This window comes from Ixodes scapularis, unplaced genomic scaffold (genome assembly GCF_016920785.2).
Source record: "Ixodes scapularis isolate PalLabHiFi unplaced genomic scaffold, ASM1692078v2 PGA_scaffold4__175_contigs__length_147842914, whole genome shotgun sequence".
NCBI lineage: Eukaryota > Metazoa > Arthropoda > Arachnida > Ixodida > Ixodidae > Ixodes > Ixodes scapularis.
In genome coordinates, this window is record NW_024609879.1 from 102,260,217 (window position 1) to 102,274,835 (window position 14,619).

General features: G+C 47.8%; 1 pseudogene; it reads right to left on the minus strand.

The window, feature by feature from the left end:
* Positions 1-14,619, minus strand: part of LOC115331550 — an 85,188-nt pseudogene that overhangs the window by 34,465 nt on the left and 36,104 nt on the right.

Sequence of the window (14,619 nt, forward strand, 5' to 3'; positions counted from 1 at the left end):
CAATAGAGATCAGTAAACTATACTGACTACTGTTTAACTCTTGCTATAATATTGAGATAGAAACATATTGAACTCACCAACAAGATCGTCTTCATTGCCCCGAATGTTTGATTCACTTAGAGAGTACCTAAACAGATGTTACGAAGGAAACGTTACATAGTGTATAATTACACAAACAGAACTAGGTATTTATAAACCCTCACCCAAGTTTATGAGCAGCGGCGGCAAACGTACACGCTAAATCAAATCGAAACACGAAAATTGAGACTTCCGTTTCTTAATAGTTAGAGCAAACCATCCTACAAGGGTGCCATGGCAAATGACGGCCTTCTGCAATTACGCAGCACATTGGAGTGCCAGATGGAGAAAAAGAATGGCGTCCTCATAACTGATATTGTGTGTGTATGTGTGTGTGCGAACACACACAAAACAATATATATTAGGGGGGACCTGTGTATTTAGGCACCCTTGTACAATATACAAAGTTATAAGAAGCAGCATTAAGGATTGTGGGGCGGTCCAGCTAAGCGAGATGCAAGCCGGAGCAAGTCAGTGCATGTGGACCCGATTGCAGAGCAAGTCATTCCTGTGTAGATAATTTGCTCGTAGACACAAGACGAATACCGACAACTACTTCCTTTTAAAAACAGCAGTTGCGTGGGGGGCCCGGGGGGGGGGGGGGGGGGGACTGTTGGACAATCAGTAAAGAAAAAAAAACAGCACTGGCAGCGACATTAAGTTTAATGTCCTATAAAAATTAAGTATTTAAGAATATCACAGTAGAAGAGCCTACGCATTTGCTATGGCAACTTTTGGGTCTTCATTCTTGTCAACTACTGAACCTACTGGCGTCAAAGTGATTGTATTCGAAAAAAAGAACTTCAGAGTTTTGCGGAATGGCATTTTTCGATTTTGCGTTCATTATCTTTTTAGGGCCTCGAGTTTTGAGAAAAAAAAAAACAATTTGTTTAAGTTCCACTTTCAAACGTCTAAACAATCAAATTAAAGGCTAAATGTGAATTGTAGTGCCGAGTTGCTGTGTAAAATGTATCTGTGTATCTATACCTGATGATGGATTTCCTCGGTTGCACCCAGGAATCCTGGGTTCGAGCCCCACCCCTGCCCGTTTCGATGTGGATGAGCATCGTACCGGCGTGCGGTCGCCACACCACCACTCCGCGAAAAAGCCGAGCACGGTACACTCTGAGAAAAAAAATGGAGGAAAAGGGTAGCAACAACGCGTCTTCCTCCCTTCTACTGACGCGCCCCCAAGCGGTCACAAGGAGAATGGAGGAACGAGACGTTTTTCTCTTTCTCCAGGCAGACGGGAGAAAGCTTTCGCCCTCCCGACTCATCTACTTTCGGTTTCGTTTTTCGAGCACGTCGCACACGTTGTTTAATAAATGTTGTTGAGTTGATTGAGCTTCAGCGGCAGCTAAGGCCGCCTGTAATTTCATCTCCCAGTCCAAACGTGCAGAACATTCGGTTCCATTGACGTTTTTACCACTAATTTTATCAAACGAGCAAACGACGCTGCTAGAAATAGCGAAGTTCCGGAGCAGTGCCAGCAGCGCTACGTGCACTGGGTAAGATGGCCGCCTCCGGATTGCGGGATCTACGCAGCACCACGCGGAACCACTGATCTCTATGTCTATTTGCTGGATCGCGTTCGACCAGCTCCTCCTATGGACCGGAATGCGGTCACTGGCGGCCATCTTTAGGTAGAGTTATATCATCTCTAGCCATCATAGTAATATGGCGGACAGCGCAATGGCGGCAGGCTGCCATAAAATAGCCGTAGATCTAGTACACTGTACCGTGGGTGACATTTCGTGCTTGATTGAGTTGTTCGACGAAGCAGATTTTTGAAACCCTGCGTGAACGGTAGCCTCATCTTTGAGGACCCGGCAAAAGTTCTACGAAAGCGCAGCAACGGGGGAAAGCAGCGCAACTTGCATCAAAAGCAGACTCCGCACCGTCGTCTGCTTTCGATGCTTCTTTCAATGCGACTTTCGATACGTGCTGTGCTGCTTTTCTCCCGGTGCTGCGATTTTGTGAAACTTTTACCAGGTCCTCAAAAACCGGACTACTGTTCACGCCGTGTTTCAAAAACATGTTTCCTCAAATAATTTTAATCAAGCACGTAATATCACCCACGCTATTTTGACCAACCCACCTGCCAAAACGCTATCTGCCATGGATGGATGATAGCGGCTGCAGCAGCTTACATTGGCTAGAGGTGATATAACTCTACCTAAAGATGGCCGCCAGTGACCGCATTCGCGGAGCGGGCAAACGCGATCCAGCAATTGTCATAGAGATCAGTGCGCGGAACTGTGTCGACGTTTTCGACATTATGGAAATCGCAGAAACTGCGTCCAATACAGCCAGGTTTTGTGCCGGGTGCCTGGGTGCCTTCTTTGCTGAGTTCGGTTCTGTTTTTCGATGCCGCGTGCCAATCAAGAGAATCAACCTGATTCTGTATTTCTGCGTGTCAGCAAAATAGCTGCAAAATCTTGATGGCAGTGTTGTGCGTTGTGAACAGTAGACTATAATTATCGCCGATGTGACCGTGTGTTCGCGTATTAGTGGTGTAACAACAAGATGAGGTGACGTAAACTGTCGGGCATTGGTGCCGCTGGTCGGCCCATGATCGGAAGGGACGGGGTGTCGCAGGTTGACATTCCGCTGTACATTAAAGAGTTGAAGACCCGTTGAGGGATTAGGTGCAATCGATCGACGTGCCGATAGTCATGTTGGAACGCTGGCCTGAACCGTAAGCTCCTATCGTACAGTGGCCAATGTGACTGCAGCGTTTACTTGTTGATCGAAGGGTCGAAGGGCGATTTCTCTGCCCGTGAGGAATCACTTTCAACTGAGCGAATATCCGCTCTACAGAGATTAATTCAATACGACAATTGCAGCCGTGCGCGAACAGCACAAATAGAAAAACAAACACTATAATAGAAATACTGGCTACGACGTGCCGTGCGGGGAAGCAAACACATGGTTTGGAACCGCATTGGAGCGGCTTGATTTATTGGCTTTCAAATAATTACGACATGATCGAGCGCTTACTTTTTACTAAGAGATTCATCCCCTGAGCCATTTAAGATACTATCAGAGGTATGACATTGCTGGAAGAAAATCAACATGCTGGGAATATTTTTTATTGCCTAGGCAATCACTGAGAAATTCCGTACGTTCAAAACGACCAGTATAAAAGACGGAAACGCAGAGCTCGGGAGTAGTGATCGGATTAGTATGCTGTTATATTGATGTTTGTGTGTGCCTTGTATGTGTATGCGCTCAGTGTAGGTTCAGCTGATGCTTGTAGTATGCGTAAAGTGTCTTCATGCGTGTATTAAAAAGGTTCCCGAAACGCAATGATAGCCTGAGGAAATGAAAATATTTTTGTAGTAGAACATGAATTGGGCGGTACCTAGCGCCACTTAGCCTAGATACGTGCAATTACTCTGCTTTACCTTGCCATCTGTTGCAGACGATTTAATCTTCTTTCACGCTACGCGATAAACAGCGGCTTTGAGTTGTTCTTTTGTGAGCGGCTTTTGGTTTCGCGGATTGGTCTGCAATTCCTTCATGATGTACGGTTGACGAAGGAATTGTGACTCGAGGAATAGCAAAGGTAAGACATAAAGTGCGAGAAGTAGCTGGGTATTGGTGGTCTCCGTTTAACATCGCCGTGCTGACGACGAGAAGGCTGAGTCACTGCTTTTGAAATGCAAGTTTCTTTACCTGCACGAGCCTTCCGCGAACTGTGTTTATTTCCGAAGCCAGATTCCCCCCGAATCTGGCTTGGGAAATGAGCACAGTTTGTGGAAAGCTCCTGTCACAGTTTTATTTGCTGCTCCTCTCGTCCCGTACAAAAGATGTAGCGTCCTCGTTAAGCCTTATTGAGCTTGATTTGCTCGATTCGGGGCCGCCATAATGAGATGCAGGCGACGGAGGAAATTTGCTCCCTGCTTCAGTGACGAAAGTTTTTCCCTTTCTAAAGGAACATAGGTTACAAGACCGTTCCTCCCCTTAGGGAGGACTATCGAGACCCATTTGTTTAAGAGTACGCCGCCGACATAGTGGCCGCCGAGGAGGGGCCTCATACCTCAGCATCCTCCTCGGCGGCGCGGAAGTAGTTTCGAACACGATCTTTTTGCTCGCCCCCCGCGGGAAGAGCGGCCACAGTCATCGCCTAAAAATATGTTGTTTTTTTCCACCGTGGATCAGGCGTAAAAGGTAAGCGATTAATTGGTGTAACAAGCACGTAGCTTTCACTTGTGAAGATAAAAAGCCTGTCTGTATTCTCCTTATAGGCCCGAAGCCCATACATTTCACCGTCATCTTAAATGAGAATGGGAGACTGTGACGTAAATTTCGCTGCATGTGCTCGCGCACACTGGCGGCTGCTGGCTCGAAGAAAGAACGTGCACCACTTATTATAGACCATAGCCTCCTCTATACTCACAAACCGTGGTATTTCGACGATGGAGGAACAGAATGCCCGGCCGCAGATTTGAAGTGCGAGATTCTCAGGCAACCTGGACGTCATTGCATAGCTTTTGCAGCGGCGAGGACCCGAAATATGGTTTTCAAACCCGACAAGAAAAGAAGCGGCAGCCCGAGGAACGCGGGGAGCACGGGCGGACATTCCATCGGTCGGGAGAAGTATGTTTCGGCGGCTCGCCGCAGCCAGGCACCCGTCACGTGGCTCTCTCATCCGTTGTCGGCCGCTCTACCTTTTCTATTTCGGCGGCCGCTTCTCGTGATGATCTGCCAGTCTTTGTCAGTATAGAGGAGGCTACGTATGTATACTAAATTGTTTGGTTCAGTATCCCTTTAAAAAAAAGGACAGTGTGCAAAGCTCCAGACACCAAGTTCGGGTTCGAACGTCTGCTCCGTCATCCTCGTCCTTTAGCCATCAACACGAGGCTATCCTTGGTACATATACGACCACTCGACGCCAATAATTTCAGCAGTTGCTAAGATTCAGGACCAAAAATTTGTCATAGGAAATGCTCCGGTAGTTCTACCATGATATCCTCTTGCAGTCCGTTCACACACCTGCGTTCGCTTAAGACCTAGTTACCATGACATTTTGCGGCAAGAGAACAGATAGGCATGCTGGCGTCATCTGAGGTGACCCTGGAACTAAATTTCTCCAAAACGAAAGTTTTGCGGTATTCGCGAGATAAAATGTACAGTGCTAATCACACTTGTCTATAACGCGCAAGCGAGCGGCTTTCTCCGGGGAGCGCTGGGCTGGTGGCATTCGCGGAAACTAAGCTAGTCACGTGGACCAACATGGAACGGCCCGCTCGAGGGGTGTCCTACCCACTCTATCAGCTTGATAAGCGATAAAAGTAAAGTGCTTTATGTTATATTTTTGTTTTTCGATAACGACATCGTCGATACGTTTTCATGCTTTGGTGTGTTTATTGTTCGAGCAATGATGTTTGTAAAAAGCGTGCGAGCAGCGTTCCGCGTTCGCCGCCAGCTGATAGAGTGGGCAGGGCGACACCCCTCGAGCGGGCCGTTCCATGTTGCGCCACGTGACTAGCTTAGTTTCCGCAACTGCCACCAGTCTAGCGCTCCCCGGAGAAAGCCGCACGCTCGCGCGTTATAGACAAGTCTGATTAGCACTGTACGTACTATCTATGAAAAATGGCCATTTACAGCGCTTTGAAAATATTTTTAAACAAAAAAAAAATGAAAGTCGCTTACGACCTCTTGTAACACCGAACTAGAGCGCAGCACTTGACGAGGAGGAGGGAAGGGTACTGAGGGGGAGCGTATACCCCTCCCTCCTCCTCACCTCCCCATCCTGCGTGCTACTCCTCCCTCCGAGCGGCGTCGCCGTCGTCCGTGAGGTCACGTGACCCCGTGAGGTCACGTGATCTCGTGGGGGCCACGTGACCTCACGGGGGTCATGTGACGTCACCGAGGTCACGTGACCCCCGTGAGGTCACGGGACGCCATCGCGCCATCGCCAATGATGACGTCACACGTGACGATGACGTCGTCAGTGACGCCATCAGTAACGGCACTGATGACGTCATAACTGGTGACGTCACTGATGACGTCACCAATAACGTCACACGTCCCATACTGCACCGCGCGGTTACGCCGACGGCGACGGCGACGCCGCTCAAGCCGGAAATGGGCGCCTAAGAGCTGCACTCTAAAAAAAAGGAATTATGCGCGAGAAATGTAAAAAATATATACTCCTATAAAACGAGCTGCAAGTGTTCCAAGGTAAGGATGCCGCCAGTGTGTTCCCTCGTAGAGACTTTATGAGGTTAAAAGGCGTCTGTTCAAAAGCAGTCGCAAGTGTGTGAATGACCCAGCCTTTAATTCAGCTCGAATGGGCGTCTGGCGTCTTCGCTGTAGATGAGAAGTTCACCAAGCGCCGTACGACCACGCTTGCTGATACTGAAGGCCTCTACGCATAGTTGCGTTTGAGAGCGCGTTTCATTGCGTTGCGGCTGCGAGAAACCAGGACACATTATGTCGCGAGCCAAGCTATTTCTTGAACTGTATTTCACACTTCATACAAAGACAAACGTGCTGATGACTCCCTTTCGTTCATCGACGCAACGAAGTCAAACGCACCCAAACGCTCTCAAACGCAACTGTGCGTAGGGACCTTGAAACTCAACCGCACACCGGTGCGACACTCATCCAAATAGAATCGGGCTTGGTGGGCTTGGCAGCACGAGCTTATCAAATGACAGAATCATACTCACTGGGTGAGAAAGAGAACCACGTCAGCATCGGCATGTCTTGTTCCCTGCTTCAATATGCCCGGCGACGACATTACATTGCTAGCTTTTGTTAAAGGAACTGTTGGTGGATGCTTCTCCCGTATAAGACTCTCGATATACTTAGGTGCCTGTGGAGACCCCATGGCGCACATGTACATAACAAACAACGACATGATTATATATATAAAAAAGGGAGCGCCAGTGATCGTAATGATTGAGCTAAGAAATTTCTCACGCTATACACGCCAATCAGCACCATGTGAATCCCTGGGTACTCCAGTGCCTTAAGTCGAAGGGCAACCTGCAAACAAAAAACATAAAAATTGCTTCGGTATTTTTTATTGACTTGGGAAGCACATAATGTATCGTGCATGTATGTTACAATGGAGTCTTGTGAGTTTTCGTTTTGCGCCCTTAATTTAGATTTGACTTTGTGAACAAAGCCCTGTACGGCGCGCTGCTGTCTTGGAGCCGGGGCCTTGTCTAGCTGCACGTGCTGCAGCTTTTTGCCCCAGCTACCATCTTTCCTGCTGAAATAAAAATAAATATATTGATTGATTGATTGATTGCATAATTGATTGATTGATTGATTGATTGATTGATTGATTGATTGATTGATTGTGTTATGATTTGCTAGGCTCGGTTGCGGTGAGCTCTAGGTGGTTTCTGGTGCGCTATACACAAAACAAACTTTCGTGTTCTCCGTTTTCATCCGAATAATCGAAACAAATTTAAATTTCTTGAAGAGCGGAGTGTGTCACGAACATGTTTTAATGAGAAGCTTTAAACGGGTACGGAAACAAAAATTGAAATATTCAAATTTCGTTCGGAAATGAGTCAAGCATGACGGATAATAACCGTAAATGATAATCGCATGTTTGTATTTTGAACGACTGGATCTATTTTTCGTTCCAAATGGTGCACTCGAGCAAGCGCTCGAAGAGAAGCGAACGGAGAGCGCGATGCGTCATGGGATATCCGGCGCAAACAAAAACAGAAATAGAAGATTCCCCGCATTCATGACGTAGCAAGGCTGGCGTGATTATGAGCTTTGCCCTTGGTGGCGTCGTCAGCGTTGTGGTGGTGCCAATAGCGTCAGCGCGTTCCAACCGAGCCGTTCGAAGTACCCGTGGAGTGACAAGCGTGTGACTGGCCCAAGGAGCACGTCGCTTACAACACTGGGGAAAGCAACTTTTGTTCGAGTTTTGAGCGACGGGCCAATCTTCTAGGGGGAGAGTGGCTGTGTCCGGTTGCACGAACGAGGGTCTGAGAAAGAGGGGAGTTCTTCCTTTCCGTCTTCTTGGACCGTTCGGTACAATGCGCGATTTGTGAGTTGAGGAGGAAAGCTAAGAAGGAAAATGTTGAAATGCCAAAGCGCAGCGCTGCTCCGAAGGGATCTGCTACGTCACGACTACGTAGAAAGTTCCCCAACGTTGCTAGATTACCTCCCAAATAGGCTCCGCATGCATCCACCAGGTGCACATTGAAAGATCGTGTATTTAGCTCTAAATTTATTTTTCTTGTGCCTTTCAACCGAAGGCTGGTGTTTTTGAGGTTGGGGTGCATCATGCAACACATTCAAGCTAAAAAACAAGCGCTGGAATTTCGTTGCTTAGCTTGAGAGGAGGCCCTTGTGACGTAAGTCAAATAATTACGAGGAGAGGAAGTTTATCGCACCCTAACGCTATCAATCGACTTTTCTAGCTCTGGAGCTTTGACTTCATACGACAGCTGTGCTATCCCTTGTCACGTTATAATTCACAAAGATTAGTGTGCAACTTGTCTCTCAGCTGTAAATGAGCCATTCAGCCAGAGCGGTACAACCGCTCTGGCCACTGGGATCGAAAGTTGGGGTTGTTAGGCCTATATACCGTGTAACACAAGACAACTCAGTTGAACTCAACAGTTGAGAGATGCCAACGATCGCTGCAATGATCGTTCAAACGGCCCCTGTAACTAGATATAACTCGCCGCTACCAGCCGCCTGCGGACTGTGCTCCGTTTCACTTTAACTTCGACCGCAGCCGACGCCAAGATCCGATGGAGCCAATCAAACAATGCCAAAAGTGCTTCATCACGGCGGTCGTTGTCTTTTTCCGTTTGGTATCGCCGACCAAACCAACCGCGCACAATGAACGCGCCGTGCTCACGATTGGTTTAGTCTCGTGATCGCGAACGCACAAAAACGACGAGCGCCGTGACGTTGCAGTTTTGGCAACGCGCCTGACTGACTTCATCTGATCCAAGCACTGATCTCTATTTTAGCAGGCTGGATCGCGGATCGGGAGCCCGTCGGTGTCGCCACCGGCGGCCATTGCTTGACACCAGGCAATACACGCAAGTCTATGGGAGAAACGCACAAGAGCAAGAATATTGAAGCATGTGCGCTGTGCTCGGAGGCGAGTATTTTATGATGCGGTGCAATCCTTAAGTCGGGTGTTTGGAGATTGAATCGGTATTTGTCAAACGTCCGGTCGCCGAATAAAAAAATCGAACGTATCGGAGCACCCACGACTGAGCTGGCAAGCTTGCTCTCGTAGTGGGGTAAACAAAGGAACTTGCCGTCAATGAGATCGTCTTCGGGGAAGCCCAGAGGTTGATGAATGACAAAGAAGTTCCATATCGACAACGGCTTTCCGAGATTGAGCGAATTCCGCGTTGCAAAGCCTTGGAGCTTGTCGTCTGCTAAACCCAACTCAACGAAACCGACACCGACTCCGCGGTAACTCTAGGTAACTCGCATCATTGAGCTGCACTACTGCGGAGTCACTCTCGACCACAAAATATTTATTTATAAGAATTGAGAGGGCTGTCAGTTTTAATGTTTGTAAGCAATCTATTTGACGGGCTTATCGAAAAACATCCAAAAAGTTTCAGTGCCGAGAACAGCTTAGAAACCGGGGAAAACGTCACTTTTCCTCGTTCTTCCCATAGAGTCCCATGCATTGGCTGGTGTGAATCAATGGCCGCCGGTGGCGACACTGGGCCCCAGCTGCCGAGGACGCGATCCGCGATCCAGCCTACTACAATAGAGATCAGTGGATCCAAGCGTCGACTGCGGGCGGACGTTGTGTGAAACGGATCATAAAATCGATGTCAGAAAGCTCAAGCGATAGCGCTTTAATCTCTCATCGACTTTGCGGAGCGCAAGTTCTTCCGCTTCTTGAATACGGGTTGCGACGATGCCAAAACGTCGAGCTCTTATTGACTGATTAAAAAAAAAAATTAACGACGCTTACGAATTTCTGTAATGCGCAACTAGAGCGCAGCTCTTTAGGAAGAGGGGAAGGGTACGGTAGGGAGAGTATGCCCCTCCTCCTCCTCCTCGTTTCCTCCTCCTTTTCTCCTGCCTCTGAATTTGTTCTTGGGTGACCTGACACTAAGTCATGACGTCATTCCAACGGTAAATTTAGCGGGGAAACTGAATTAGGGTTGAGGTCATGTTACGTCAATTTACCAGATAAATTTAGCGGGTAAACTTAACCCGGTAAATATAGCTCGAAAATGTTCCCACTAAAGTTAGTGGCGAAATTTTTACGCTAAACTTAGCGCGGAAATTTTTCTCTAAATTTAGCGGGAAAACTGTCGTCACATGGCCTCAACAAGAATTCAGTTTCCCCGCTAAATATAACGCTGCGTCTGTGTGTTTTCTTTTACTGGTCCTTCGTCTTTTTGCGCTTTTTGACCCATTCAATATGATCAAGTAATAGGTTTTTTTTTTTTTGCAAAATCAAAAATAACACAAACAAAAAAAAACTCACAGATTCCCCATACAAGATTAGGTACAACACTGGATCCTCCCTGACTGGGCCGGCGTATATCTTGTTCAGCAGTTCAGCCTCGGCCACAATTATAGCCTTCATAGTCACATCTAAAACAGGAAGAAGAAAAAAGTAACATGTATTAAAAGTGATTTGCCAGTTTAGTGGCAGTGTTCTTTGACAGCCTCATGGTGTCCAAGTAAGCCTGCCTTTTTTACCCGCCGCATGCACCCGTACTTTTGTTTCCCCACCTCCTCAACCATTCTCAGCCAATGACGGCGAGCGCTCGGCTGCCTAGTCATCGCTCGTTCCCTTCGCCGTTCCCTATGTTGTTCTTTGATTGGCGGGCCCCTGCTAGAGAAGCGACAAGCGTGAACGCAATTAGCCAAGTAATGTGTTGGATTGGTCATTGATAGACATAATAAAAAAAACAGCGCAGAATAGACGGGACAATACTAGTGCCTGTAATGTGTGTTCCTTTTTGTTCCGTATATTTTGCGTTGTGTTCCCTTCATTGCAAAAATAAGCCACGCCCTTTTCTTTCTAAGCCAGTGACTATAGGTAATTTAAACATTCTGCGCTAAAACGGGCGACGAAATTCCGCGCAGCATTTCGTCACTCCGCCTTGCAATTCAAATAATCAAAGAAAATAAAACTATACTTGGTTTCAGCGTACACTGTTAGCAAGTCCCGTGTATTTGGCGAATATTTGGGGTGAAAAACACGCCTTTTACACAAATTACCATAAATTTACACGATGAGTAACGGATAATTCGTTCAGAAATCATGCGAGGTTGTAAAAAACGTGTTTTGGTTCGGTCATACACGCATAACCGTGTAGCCGACCTCGAAAACACGCATCGCCCCCGGCGACGACCGCGGCATTGCCGGCTATCGAAGCACCGGAATGCTTGGGGACACACTTAGAAAGGACCGTCGAGACATATGCCGCGGAAAGAAACATGTCTCGGAGACAGATATGCACCAAAAGCAATTGCGCCATGTCGCAGGACGTTGGCGAAACCCACGCTTACCGGGCTCGCCGCCATCTTCTGGTCGATGGCAATGCGGCTTGCTTCATGTCGCCCATGTTTGTATTTAGTTTAGGGGTCCTGATAACAGTTTCTTAGACACCACAAATAAAGTTATGGGTCTAATTATTCATTCCAAACAGTTAAAATGGATATAAAAAGCGTGTCCTCGATGTGAACACGTGACATTGCAGTTGGTTTCGTTTTTGCTTCAACCTTCAACTGCAAGCGATCTGGCGATCTGGCCACGGCGCAAGCGCAACGCCGATGTACGTAGAGCACTATATAGCTCCTTCGGAGCAGAGTAGCGCAATCTAGAACGCCGCCTCTCCGCGACTAGCGGCGAACGCCCGGAGGTTCCAACTGCGGTTGGGAATGCATGGAGAACGTGAGAAAATCGTTGTTTCTTCGGTATTGTGGGGATGTACGGAACTACAATCGTTTTTGACATAATAATGGAACATTTTAGAATAATTTGCGCTAAGTTTTGTGCCCCGCAAGGACGTGACTTTCTTTTTAAAATTGCCTGAGGGGCATCATGCAGCAGACGACACGGCGACGTCACACCATTCACGGGACCCGCTCCGGCCAACCCGAAAAGCCCATCTCCGCTGCGAGCAAAAATCGTCTGCTTCAAACGCCATTGCCTTGGAAATTGCCTTTTCAAAATTTGCACACGGATCCGATATTATTAAAACTTTGATAAAATGTTTAGTGCTTTACTACCTTCACGACAGACTAGTTTTGAAAAGTGTGAACTAGCCGTTCATTTTTTAATCAGCCGTGTTGTGTCAATCTCCATGTATTCTCCCATAGGGCGGGCCGCCTCCTGGAACCCTGAGTACCACGTGACTCGCGCCGAGCCACTCTGTCGGCCATGTTGTCGGCAAAACACGGGGTTCAAAGGATTGCGCTACTCTGCTCCGTAGGAGCTAGATAGTGCTCTAGATGTACGCTGGAAGCAAGCGCCGGTTGGCTTTCGTTGTTTTTGTTTGACCGGAGAAATCTGGCAAGTACGCTTGGCGCCGCTACTGTTTTGGTTTGACGGGACGCGAGAAGCTTCGCATAGAGCTTCGGAGTTTGCGAGCACATAGGGAAGACGTGACCGGAGAAGTGCCCCTGTAATGTTCCTGGAAGACGGAAAGTAGCATTCGTAATCGTCGTGTGTGCTTTGAAAGCGCAGGGAGTCACAGGGTCCACAAGTTCGCAACCACAAGCCAAGGTTCACGACAGCGCGGCGTTGACTTCGGCGATCTCGTTCTGTTTGGTGCAACCCGGCGATGCGAAAAAGAGCTGAAACATTCGTCGTGTGTGGTGCGGTGCTTTGTATTCCGGGTCTGTTTGAACCACGCTTTTAACACGGAGCGCAAATTGTTTGTTGCGTGGTGGAGGTTCAACGGGTACAGTCCCGTCGTCGTCAGCTGATCCGGTCCAGCTGGTCCGGGAGGACGCAGCGAGCGTTTTTAAAAGTAAATCTTCCCTCGTTCCGTTTCAAACTGTGGAAGTATCCCGACACATACCGTGAGTAAGAAGCAGCGGGCGTTTTCAACAAAATTACGTTGTTTTAATTGAATAATGGACTCCGGATTGTCGTCTTAAATCTGCCGTTTTTTATGCTTCGTGTTGGACTGCGTTTGCATAGCGACGCACACCGCTCGAGTATGATTCGGTCCTGCAACGAGTTCGTTGCGGCAATCATGCGGCGTGAATAAATAAGGGCAAGGTTTCCTACCTGCCCACAGATGCATGTGCTGAGACCATTTTTTTATGTTGTGAACGTGGTGCTCTTTCTCTATTTTAGAAGACGCGTTGGTGCATTTATTATGGTACAATCACTTGAGAGTTGAGAAATTGGAGAGCGAGCAAGCTTTCTCAACTTTGTCTCTTTCTTTCTGGCACTGCCCTGTTTCAGTTTCAGTAGGCATATCTACTAGCAGGTACAAACTGCTCTAACGCAGGTAAAAAACGGGAAGCTAGGACGGTGCAGACTCCGTGTTTCGCGCTTTTCGCAAGGTGACAGGGTAAATGCTTTTGTGAGATATGCGGAATATGCAAGCGATTTTGTTATGCCCGTCGTTTGCGTCTCTCCAGCAAAACGAATAAGATGATCTACTACAAAGGCGCAATCACAAGCCAAGATTTAAGATAGCAGTCGTTTGCTTCGGTGATCCGTGTAGCTGTATTTTACCCTGCTCTCTGCAACACCGTGTCATGACGAAGAGCTGGAATGGTCACGGTTTGTGCTGGCCTCCCGGTTGACAGAAACCCGCGTCGCCCGCATCGGCACCGAGTGCGCTTGGGCTGTTGATGCTCCAGCCTTTCGTCCGCGGCTTGTCGCCAGCTCATCCTGCTGCTCAACGGTGAGGAAGCGGCGAGACTAACCTCGGAAGTGAATGTAAATCCTCGTTCATTCAGTTATCCGGTGTCAAAGTGTGGAAGATGTCCAACGTGTACTGAGGGCGGGAACTACGAGCGTTTTGCCTTGCTTTTATAACCGAAACCAGACCAACGAGATAACTGCCTTGCGTATTCTAAAATGACGGAAGCAATAAGTTTCAACAGGTCGAGTACGTCACCGGGGATGTAGGCGAGATGGTGCACACTGTTTAAACGCTTGCAGTGTCCACGAGTGGTACCAGGAAAGCAACGTCAACAGAGAAGGAGCTCGCGATTCAGCATAATGCACTGCTACGGGCCCGTGTATCTTCAAAGTTCGGGGTGGTGGCAGTATAAAAAAAAGACGCATCAGCGCCCCACACCAGTGTTCACGAATTACACCGGTCACAAACTACCAAGCCCCACCGCTCTTCTCGACACCGACACGACATACGACAACAAACTGCATCAAAACGCCCCAAAAGTGAAGGCGTCTGCTCCCGTACTGCAACTGCTGCAACTAGCGGAAGTGAAGTGTTGGGCGGATGTCCGGATGTCCTACACAAAAATATATAAAAAATGCTTTGCGCAAGGATCATTTTCATTTATTATTGTATACGTAATGACAAAATTCCAATAATTTGTTTTTCTATCTGATTCATGCTAGTCGGACTG